The sequence below is a fragment of the Babylonia areolata genome, chromosome 25 (assembly GCF_041734735.1).
Source record: "Babylonia areolata isolate BAREFJ2019XMU chromosome 25, ASM4173473v1, whole genome shotgun sequence".
NCBI lineage: Eukaryota > Metazoa > Mollusca > Gastropoda > Neogastropoda > Buccinidae > Babylonia > Babylonia areolata.
The window spans coordinates 18,948,626-18,959,569 of record NC_134900.1 but is presented as its reverse complement, the minus strand read 5'-3'; the positions used below and the strand labels follow the sequence as shown (position 1 = coordinate 18,959,569).

Genomic DNA, 10,944 nt, shown 5'->3' with positions numbered 1-10,944 from the left:
ATCCCTAGAAGGGAAAAGTCCAAAATACATAGAATGGTGACTGACACCCCGACCTGTCAGCTCTGTCTTATCTCAGTGAGCTGACAGCCATTCACTGACATCCTGACCTGTCAGCTCTGTCTTATCTCAGTGAGCTGACAGCCCTTGACTAACATCCTGACCTGTCAGCTCTGTCTCACCTCAGTGAGCTGACAGCCCTTCACTGACACCCTGACCTGTCAGCTCTGTCTCACCTCAGTGAGCTGACAGCCCTTCACTGACATCCTGACCTGTCAGCTCTGTCTCACCTCTGTGAGCTGACAGCCCTTCACTGACGCCCTGACCTGTCAGCTCTGTCTCACCTCAGTGAGCTGACAGCCCTTCACTGACACCCTGACCTGTCAGCTCTGTCTCACCTCAGTGAGCTGACAGCCCTTCACTGACACCCTGACCTGTCAGCTCTGTCTCACCTCAGTGAGCTGACAGCCCTTCACTGACATCCTGACCTGTCAGCTCTGTCTTATCTCAGTGAGCTGACAGCCCTTCACTGACGCCCTGACCTGTCAGCTCTGTCTGACCTCAGTGAGCTGACAGCCCTTCACTGACATCCTGACCTGTCAGCTCTGTCTTATCTCAGTGAGCTGACAGCCCTTCACTGACGCCCTGACCTGTCAGCTCTGTCTGATCTCAGTGAGCTGACGGCCCTTCACTGACGCCCTGACCTGTCAGCTCTGTCTTACCTCAGTGAGCTGACAGCCCTTCACTGACATTCTGACCTGTATGCTATGTCTTAACTCAGTGAGCTGACAGCCTCTCAGCGACGAACACTCTCGTCAGTGGCAGCCAAGGGGTTAATTCTGAGTTGGTCTGGTCCTTAAGTCAAGGAACTTAACTTCACCCAAGACAATGCAGAAGAGCTGCTCATATCATAATGGTATCTCACAAAGGCAACTGATTTTGAGTTGATCTGGTCCTAATGTCAAGGAACTTCACCCAGAATGATTTTGAAGACTTCCAAAGATCGTTATGGTATCTTATATGATTTTTTTTTCTAAGCTGATCCTGGCCCTTTAGCAAGTAACTTCACCTTGGATGGTTTTGAAGAGTTGCTCACATCATGACGCCGGATATCTCACAAGGGCAACTTTTTGTTTTTTAGTTCACCTGGTCCTCAGTCAAGGAACTTCACCTTGGACGATGTTGATGAGTTGTTCAGCTCATACTGATATCATGTCATACTGGATTGATGGTGCCTGTGTTCAGATGGAGTGTTGACATGGTGCTGAGGTCACCCTTGTTGAAGACTCTACGGCTCAAACTTCTGGAGATGACCGGACAGAAGGACACGGGCAATAAAGTGGTTTTTTGTTGTGTTTGTTGTTGCTGCTGCTGCTGCTGCTGCTGTTGTTGTTGTCTTCTTCCAACCCCAGCCCTTGATGAGTATCGATTTCATGCAAGTGTTGTCTTCAGTATCACATCCTTCCACTTAAAGCGATTTCCGTACACGATAGCGTGTTGTTGATTTTTTTGCTTCTTTTTTTTTTCTAATATAGTAAAATAAATGTGGTGCTTTGACAAGACTAGTTCGAAAGATAATTAGTCCTGATGTAGTAAAACAAATGTGGTGCTTTGACAAGACTAATTTACAAGATAATTGGTCCTAATATAGTAAAATAAATGTGGTGCTTTGACAAGACTAATTTACAAGATAATTGGTCCTAATATAGTAAAATAAATGTGGTGCTTTGACAAGACTAATTTGTAAGATAATTAGTCCTAATATAGTAAAATAAATGTGGTGCTTTGACAAGACTAGTTTGTAAGATAATTAGTCCTAATATAGTAAAATAAACGTGGTGCTTTGACAAGACTAGTTTGCAAGATGATTAGTCCTAATATAGTAAACAAATGTGGTGCTTTGACAAGACTAATTTGTAAGATAATTAGTCCTAATATAGTAAACAAATGTGGTGCTTTGACAAGACTAATTTGTAAGATAATTAGTCCTAATATAGTAAAATAAACGTGGTGCTTTGACAAGACTAGTTTGTAAGATAATTAGTCCTAATATAGTAAACAAATGTAGTGCTTTGACAAGACTAGTTTGTAAGATAATTAGTCCTAATATAGTAAAATAAATGTGGTGCTTTGACAAGACTAGTTTGTGAGATAATTAGTCCTAATATAGTAAACAAATGTGGTGCTTTGACAAGACTAGTTCGTAAGATAATTAGTCCTGATGTAGTAAAATAAATGTGGTGCTTTGACAAGACTAGTTTGTGAGATAATTAGTCCTGATGTAGTAAAATAAATGTGGTGCTTTGACAAGACTAGTTTGTGAGATAATTAGTCCTAATATAGTAAAATAAATGTGGTGCTTTGACAAGACTAGCTTGTAAGATAATTAGTCCTTCGAAAGAAACAGAAAGGATAACTGTGACTTTCGCAACCAGTATACATATAGCACATGTTTAGTATTTATCAGCCATGGCATATTTCTTTGTGTGAACATGTTGTTGCGTGCTTGTGTACGGACACAATAATCAAATTTTGATACGGATACACATACAGTGATACACACACTCAATTGCATCTCACCATTATCAATTTCAAAGTCATAACTGTATTGATGATGATTTATATCAATTATTGTGACACCAGATTTGTGCAAAAAGCAAGATAATCAATGATTATCAGGCTCAAACATTGTTGTCACAACAGAGTTACCTTGGTGACATTTTAGTACTCTTTCTCCAAAGAAAATCAGACTTTTCTCCAGTGAAAAATACAATGTGGTCTTTGTGAAACATTTTCTTACATGTTACTGTTGTACTGTTCACAAATTTCGTTTTTTATTGAAACCCATCACTGAGGAAACCAGGCAGAGCTGATTCTACAAAACTTAAAATATTGAGTCAACTGGTCTGTACTTGTTATTCACAGTGATCCATGAAATCTGACTGTCGTTTTGGGTTGTGAACGAAGAACGGATGTGTCATGTTCTGTGTTTTTCTCCATGTTTATGTGTTGCGGTTTTTTGTTTTTGTTTTTAATTCTTATTTGTTGTTGTTGTTGTCTCTTTGTTTATTTGTTTGAGTTTTGTTTGTAAGTTAGAAATGCCCTTGCAAACTGTTACCATACTGTCAGTAATGTATTGCACAGAATTGCCAAACGTGTCGTAAGTTGTTCATTCTGTTCTGGTGAAGTGGTATTTAGTGTGGAACTGTTATGGTGATGATGTTGAAGAGAGAATTTATAACCTTCTATGCAAGAGAGAGAGGGAGAGAGAGGGGGGGTATATTTATATACAGAGAGAGAGAGAGATAGAGAGAGAGAGAGGTGGGGACCCATCACTGAAAACAGGTAAACAGAAAAGCAAACAAAAACATTGCAATCGAAATGAACCAGTCCCCGAAACTCCGAAACTTTCCAACACCTCTCAACTTTTGATACTTTCAGTTTCACTGTCAAATCCGAAATCAGCACAACTTCACTATAGTAGTTCCATGCGGGCCGGGTACAACGCTGCACGCGCACAACGCACGCGACTGGTGGTGGTGGTGGTGGTGTGGTGTGCATGCACAACAGCCAACTCTCTACTCCTCCCTCCCCCCTCCCCTCCCTGTGCGCTGACGAGGAGCAGAGCACACACGCGCAGGCACGCATCTGTCGGCTGCACGTGGAAGCCAAGTCCTCGCTCTCTCTTTTCCCAGTCTGCTCCACCTTCTACCAGCGGCGTGATATGACTGAGTGAAGGGCGCTCCTCTCTTCTGTTCTCGAACTGTTCAATACTGTGAGCAGTAGTCGTTGCGTTGTGGAGAGAGAGAGTGAGAGAGAGAGGGAAAGAGCATAGGATGGTGAGAGGAATTGCAGCGTGAAATAAAAAAGAAAAGTTGTACACGCCATTTTTTTTAACACCAGCTTGGACGCGAGTGCTTTGTGGACTTGAGGGGGGCCGTCTCTACCCCTCCCTCCGTCCCTACAATACCCCTCCATACTCTGTCATCATGGGGGGAACGCTCCACTGAACTGCTTGTGTGAAGCAGGAGGGGGTGTTTTAAAGGCAACGCACGCCACCACCACTACCACCACCCACCCACCACCATACCCGCGCCACCACCTCCACCACCACCACCACCACCTCCAGGGTTTATTGTTGTACAGCTCTCGTCTGCAGCATGCAGTGTGCAGAGAGAGAGTGAGAGGGAGGGACAGAGACAGAGAGAGGGACGGACGGACAGGGGGAGAGAACAGACGACGCCACACCAGCCCCTCTTCCCCGCTTTCTTTCAGAGCGCACATGTTCAGTTGGCGCTTTGTTGTGTGGGGGAGTGTGTAGTTGTAGCGGGCCGGCCCCAACCAAGAAAGGGGCTTTCACAGCAGTAGCAGCAGTGACAGAGAGAGAGCGAGAAAGAGAGGGAGAGAGAGTCCGTCGGACAGTTTTTACTCGCAGCGTTTTCTACCACAGGGGATAACGGAGACTGTGCTTCTCTCTCTCGGACACAGTGAGTCAAGGCGTGAGGGATTTTTTTTCGGTGTGTGTACAGTGTAGTGTAACCGGAGGGAGGTTTTTGTTTTTGTCCGAAGACTGACAAAGACCCGGGCAGTTTGTGTTGTTGTGGGAGGAGTGGTGTGAAGCGTGGAAACTGACTGACCTCTCGATCACTTTGTTTTGCTTTCTTTTATTTTCCTCTCCCAAAACAATATTTCCAGACTGGCTTCAGTAGTGGTGGAGGTAAGGAGGGAGTTTTGCCGATAGTTTGTTGGAAGGAGGAGAGTTCGCCGGTAGTTTTTGGCTCTCTCTGTCTCGGTCTGTGTGTGTGTGTGTGTGTGTGCCCCCAAACTTAAACCGGCCGGTGTGTGTTGTGTGTGTTGTGGAGTGGAGGGGAGTGGAGAGAGACCTTTCTACTTTTGTTGCTTCTGTTCGTCTGCCGGCCTGTCTTGCTGCTGCTGCCTGGGGTTTCTTCCTCCCTTCCTCACAGCGGCCGATGCTCTCAGGTAGGAAGACTGACATCGTGATGTGTGTGAGTGTTTGAAAACTGTACACTTCGTCTAGACAGCAAGCGTATTTTTATATATGTGTACAACACATCACGTTCGCTGTGTTGATTGTAAAAAGTGCATTGTGAAGTTTGGGGTGGGGTTTGTGTGTGTTGTGGTGTGTGTGTGTGTGTGTGTGTTGTGGTGTGTGTGTGTGTGTGTGTGTTGTGGTGTGTGTCAGTCATCGTCAGTCACATAGAGTTTGATATTACTTTTCTCAGTGGAAAAAAACAAGCACGTTTAGTTTGATGTGTGTACATTTTGATAACCACATTTTTGTGTTTGAGTAGCAGCGTAGCAAATACATGCTCTCTCTCTCTCTCTCTCTCTCTCTCTCAAATTGGTCGGTTCGTGACTGAAGCTTCCAAAGGTCGGTGTACACAAATCTTGTGGTAAATGACTTTAGAAGGGCGGCGATGCACTATATATATATATATGAATGCGTTGTTTTCTTGCGTGTTTGTGTGTGTGTGTGTGTGTGTGCGTGTATGTGGACGTTTACATATGTGTGTGTGTGCATGTGTGCGATTTTACATGTGTGTGTGTTTAAAGCAAGCAAACCAATCAACCAGCATGCAAACAAGCAAAACAACAGAAATTATGACAAATCTGTTGGTGCCGGTGCTGTCGATACTATCGTAACAAGTGCTTCCATGCACACAATACTGCTCGGATTTTAACAGCGTAACATCCCGGTTGGTCTCGTTGTTATTTATTGCACATAACGACAGAACGGAAATGAAGCCAAACTTATGAACGTCCGTATGTGTTTTACACTCCTCTTTGAATTGTGAACTTCTGACAGCTATCGTGTAACGCTACCCCCTTCCTTTGTTTGGAAGTTTTTATCTTTTGACGACCAATCTGATATTGATAGGAGACAGCCAGCGGATTCTCCTGTGACAACATTCTGTTACAGTCATTCCACATTTAGTCGGGGTTGTCAAGAGATCGCCGACTTGCAAACAAAGGAAGCAGCGTGACTCTACAGCTGTATGCAATGCAGGAAGAAGTGTACTGTAAATCATTTAACTGGAGGTATTCCTACATCCCTTTTTTTGTCTGAACTTGCTGTCACATTTTGATGTACATATCAGCCAACAACAGACTGGTAAATTGAGTACGTCTGCCGTTCGACTCGTTTCCATTGATATTTACTTATTTTCTTGGAAGATTTATTTTAGTATTGATCATGATTTAATATGTTTGGAACAGTTCAAACTTTGGCGAGTTATTGCTGCATTTCTAGACCCTAACTTTTTTGGTTGTTGTTGCTGCTGGTGTTGTTACTGAGTAAAACCATGTCGTTAAAAAACTGAACTCACCCCTGTCATCATTTGCACACATGTCTGCGTGTGCATGAACGTGCATTCGGATATTTATTTATAATATATGTATATATATGTGTGTGTATATTATGCATACAAATATGCATATCGTCATACTTGCACACTTTACATTGAAACAACCCTTGGCCTTGTTGTCATGTAGCGGTAAGTGAAATCCCAGGAAACTATCAAACATTAAAAAGAAAGACAAACAGAAATACTTTAATGGCAGAAACAGACGTGCTGCCACTCACGGAGTCTTGCAAGAACGAGTGAAGCGACAGAGTCAACAACTCTCGTGGCAGCGTCCGCCGTTGCAAAGATTGTTAGTGAAAGATAACACCAGTTTTATCAGGGAACAGGCATAATAGTCTAACTTTGTTTTATACTCTTAACTTTGTTTTATACTCTTATTATTGTCATGATCATTATTGTTTTGTTTTTTCCCCTTTCTTTCTGAAATGATTTACAAAAAAAAATGTTTCATTATTAGTCCTCGAAGAATTTTTGTCTTAAGAGATCATACTTTTTCTCAGAAGAATTCGTTTTGCTTTCCATTTCCATGGTTTACATTTGCATTTTGCCAGATATCCGATAACATGTTGATTTATATGCAGTTAATGCAGCTTGCATTTTTAGATACGTTTCAAGCTTTTTCTTTACTGCCCACAAAACTGAAGGTCGTGTTTTAAAGTTATCAACAGACGGTAATGAAAGTGAGCAAGTTGAAGCCAACCCATGGACACTAGGCTCGGATTTAATGCTCGGCCTTCTGTCCTTATAGACTTACGATCCATACCGTTTGTGCATTCGCACTCATATTTCCTTTCCTTTCTTGAGCGGATTGGTAACATTCTAACCAAATAAAAAAAATAGCTATATTGAATTGTATTTGTGAAAAAAGAACACATTCTTTAGAAGAAGAACAACAAAAAAATCCCTCGCTCTCATTCAGTCACAGTCTCCATCACGTGGACAGTTTTCATTGTCAAGCGTGTCAGCCAATGGCAACAGTGACCTTCGGACGGCTCACTGCTTCGAAATTTTAATTGAAACCAATCGTATTTCCTTAATTAAACACGGTCTCCCTTAATTAAATACAGTCTCCCTACATAATCAAAACCGGGATGTCAGCAGAACTGGTCGACATTTCGAACTGAGTTCGAGCGTGGTAGAGCGAAGGTGGATACACAGTCAAAAGATACCCGCCTCTGTGTAAAAAGGGTGTGCAACACACCGACGTACGTCACGTTGGTGTTGGCTGGATTTGACAGGGTAGGGCAGGGCAAGGCAGGGTGGAGAGAGACAGGAGAGAGAGACAGAGGCAGGAGAAACTGACAGGAGAGAGAGAGAGAGCCGCCATTATTGCACAACCATGCAGAGGTAATTTGTAGGCTTGCGTGCTTGCCGGTAGGTTTCTCCCCCAGTCTGTTGAAGTGGAAAACAAAGGCGCACAATGTATGTGCCCTGTGTGTGTGCATTTAAGTGTGTGTTTGCATGTTCGTCTGCGTCGGGGTTGCCGTCTTTCAAGGATATTGAATTTCGAGCCTCTTGCATGTTGCGTCTAGAAGAAGCTTACACACACACACACACACACACACACACACACACACACACACATGCACGCATGCACACTGACACACACGCTCTCTGTCTTTCTCTCTTCCTCTTTCTTTCTTTCTCTCTCCATATCTCTCTCTCACAGATTTTGTGACCTTGACCTTAATGTCAAGGTCACAGGAAGACGGAATGTTGCAAGAGGGAGGGGATTTGTCTGGTTCAGCTGTGTTGTTGCTGTTGTTGGGTTTGTTTTCGTTTTAGGTGTTCTTTTTGTTTTGTTTTTTTGTTTGTTTGTTGTTGTTTGTTTTTTAATCCAGTGTTATGCGCCATGTACGAAAAAAACTTTTTCCCAAAGTTTCAGCCGCTATGCCGCCTGTGTGGCTGAAACTGAATTATTACATGCCGACAAAAGACCGCGAAACCAGTTAATGGCACTTGAGCCGTGCTGCCTCCCTGGCCCTTTTTGTCAGCACGGGCAACCTGGATCGATTGTTCCAACTGCCGCCCATCACCATTGTACCCGTACCGTCCTCAGCCCTCTGACTCTCTCCCTCACCCCGCTCTCTCTTTGTGGAGGGCCTGCTTGAGATAGAGGAGAGTTTGAACAGCTCTTGTCCATCCCATTGCGGGGCCTGTACGCATACACTTCTTCCCGCACACATACACACGTGCGCGCGCACATGCACGCACACACATGCACGTACGGACATACACGCGCGCCCGAGCTCACATACACACACACACACACACACACACACACACGCGCGCGCGCGCGCATACGCACACGCATACACAACTACACAAGCCTCAGGCATGGAGATCTGACAGTCTGAAAATACCGCTGATAACACGATCTGCCGGGCCATTGACAACCACCTTTACAGCCCCATTACAGTCACTCCACATACACCCTCTCCTCTCCCCAGCCGAGTGTTATTATCACCACAGTCTGTCCATTCGGGCCCCAGTCCATTCCACCTCGTGGTACCACCCCATCTACAATCTGTTTGGGCTGAGGGATACGGTGGAGAGCAGTCGTATAGTCATTGACCTGCGTACTGACCGTTGTTGACATCTCACTGAGTACAGGGGAATTAGAGGGATAGCGTGGCGGCTTTGCATCTCAGGTATTCTTCTTCTTCTTCGTTCGTGGGCTGCAACTCTCACGTTCACTCGTATGTACACGAGTGGGCTTTTACGTGTATACCCCGCCATGTAGGCAGCCATACTCCGTTTTCGGAGGGAGGTGCATGCTGGGTATGTTCTTGTTTCCATAACCCAACGAACGCTAACATGGATTACAGGATTTTTAACGTGCGTATTTGATCTTCTGCTTGCGTATACACACGGAGTTCAGGCACTCAGCAGGTCTGCACAAATGTTGACCTGGGAGATTTGGAAAAAATCTCCACCCTTTACCCACCAAGCGTTCTTACCGAAATTCGAACCCGGGACCCTCAGATTGAAAGTCCAACGCTTTAACCACTCGGCTAGTGCGCCCGTCGCATCTTAGGTCACGGAGCGTTAGTCCACGGTTATAGAAGGCTAGTTAAAAGACATAATAAATACTGTCTAATTATTCTTTTAAACGAGGGGTTGTTTGTGTGGTTGTGCTAGCGCGTCGGTCAAGCTGTGTCATTGCTGAGTGAGGCATGTGCATTGAGCTGAAGTGGTGAGTTTGGTTTATACAAAACTGTATTCAGTAAACATTTTATAATACATACATGTACACATAGACAGCAGAGCAACAACAAGCTAACAGCTTATATCGTGCTCATGAATGTGATTATTTACCTTGGTTTCGTTTGACGGCTGGTGAACGTTCCTCAAATGCAGTTATGTCGAAATACATGTTTGCCAAATGCATATAAATGGCAGTCATTGCAGTAATTGAAAGTGGCGAGTTTAACGACCTAACTGGCAATCTGCCCTTAAGATCAATTTGTTCATGGCTTTGGTCTTTTACATTTGAGCTTTTAACAGATCCCATGTATTGTTCAGTGGGCTTGTGGCCGGGCTGACCGTCATATCAGACAAGTGTCTTTGGAGTGGGGTTTTCATGACCCACTGGCTTAGGCCCTCAGGGTCAAGTTGTTCTGATTTGGGGTCTTGGTAGGTCTACACGTGTTACAGGACTGTGGTGATGTAACCTGTGGGCAGTAATGGATCTCCAGCATGGACAGCTTGTGTGACCACTTGTCCGTCGTCCCAAAGTCTGCACATCTTTGTTGGTCACCATATGTTGTCTTGTATCGTTCAGCAGAGAAACGTCTCCACTTGTAGCTTGTCTCGGCTGCCGAAAACTTCAGCCGATGGCTCTTCAGAGAGGAATTGAGAAATGAATGAATGTTTAGTGCATTGTGGCCATGGGCACTAATGGGACAACATACATCGGGAGTTAGGGAAAGGGGAAGTAAGCAGTTAACAAGGTCACAGAGAGAGAGAGGGAGAGATAATTTGACTGATTGTCATAGAGAGAAAGAGGCATAATTCGATTGATTTGAATTTTATTAAACGAGGGAAGTAGAAGAAGAATATCCATGCTACGGAGAGAGAGAGAGAGAGAGAGAGAGAGCAGTCTTCAGGGTTGCGTTCTCTAAGTTTCTGGCATTGCGTCCTTCTTCATGCTTCCCTTTTCTCCCTCCACCGCACTCCCAGTCTCCCCATGGATTCCTCTCCCTCAGTCCTTTGTTGGGAGAGAGGAAAGATGGACGGTGAATGGTGATGCTCATGGAAAGAGGCTAGTAGGATGGCGGGGTGATGAAGCAAGCCAGCACACACAGTTATCGTTATCAAAACGATTAGGAAGCAGAGCTGAGTCGTGGCGGTGGTAACACGAACCACCAACCAGCCTGACCATCACCGCACTGCCTGAACTGGTCAGTTCGCCATGTGGTCAGTTCCCAGCCCACAGGGTCCACTTCTGTTCACTCACTGCATGACAAGACTGGTGAGTGAGTGAGTTGGTGAACAACCCCCTCCAACCCTCCTTCCCTGCCTTTTGCCCACGTTACCCCCCCCCCCCCCCACCACCACC

The 10,944-nt window shown here is 44.7% G+C and overlaps 1 protein-coding gene across 3 annotated transcripts in view; it reads left to right on the top strand.

Moving 5' to 3' along the window:
- The first annotated feature begins 3,740 nt into the window (after positions 1-3,740).
- Positions 3,741-10,944, top strand: part of LOC143299370 (plexin-A2-like) — a 128,587-nt gene continuing 121,383 nt past the window's right edge. For 2 of the 3 annotated variants that reach the window (XM_076612521.1, XM_076612519.1), the window contains exon 1: positions 3,741-4,977. The gene's annotated coding sequence lies outside the window, so the exon portion shown is untranslated. The remainder of the gene's footprint in view (positions 4,978-10,944) is intronic. The other variant, XM_076612520.1, reaches the window with a different exon arrangement.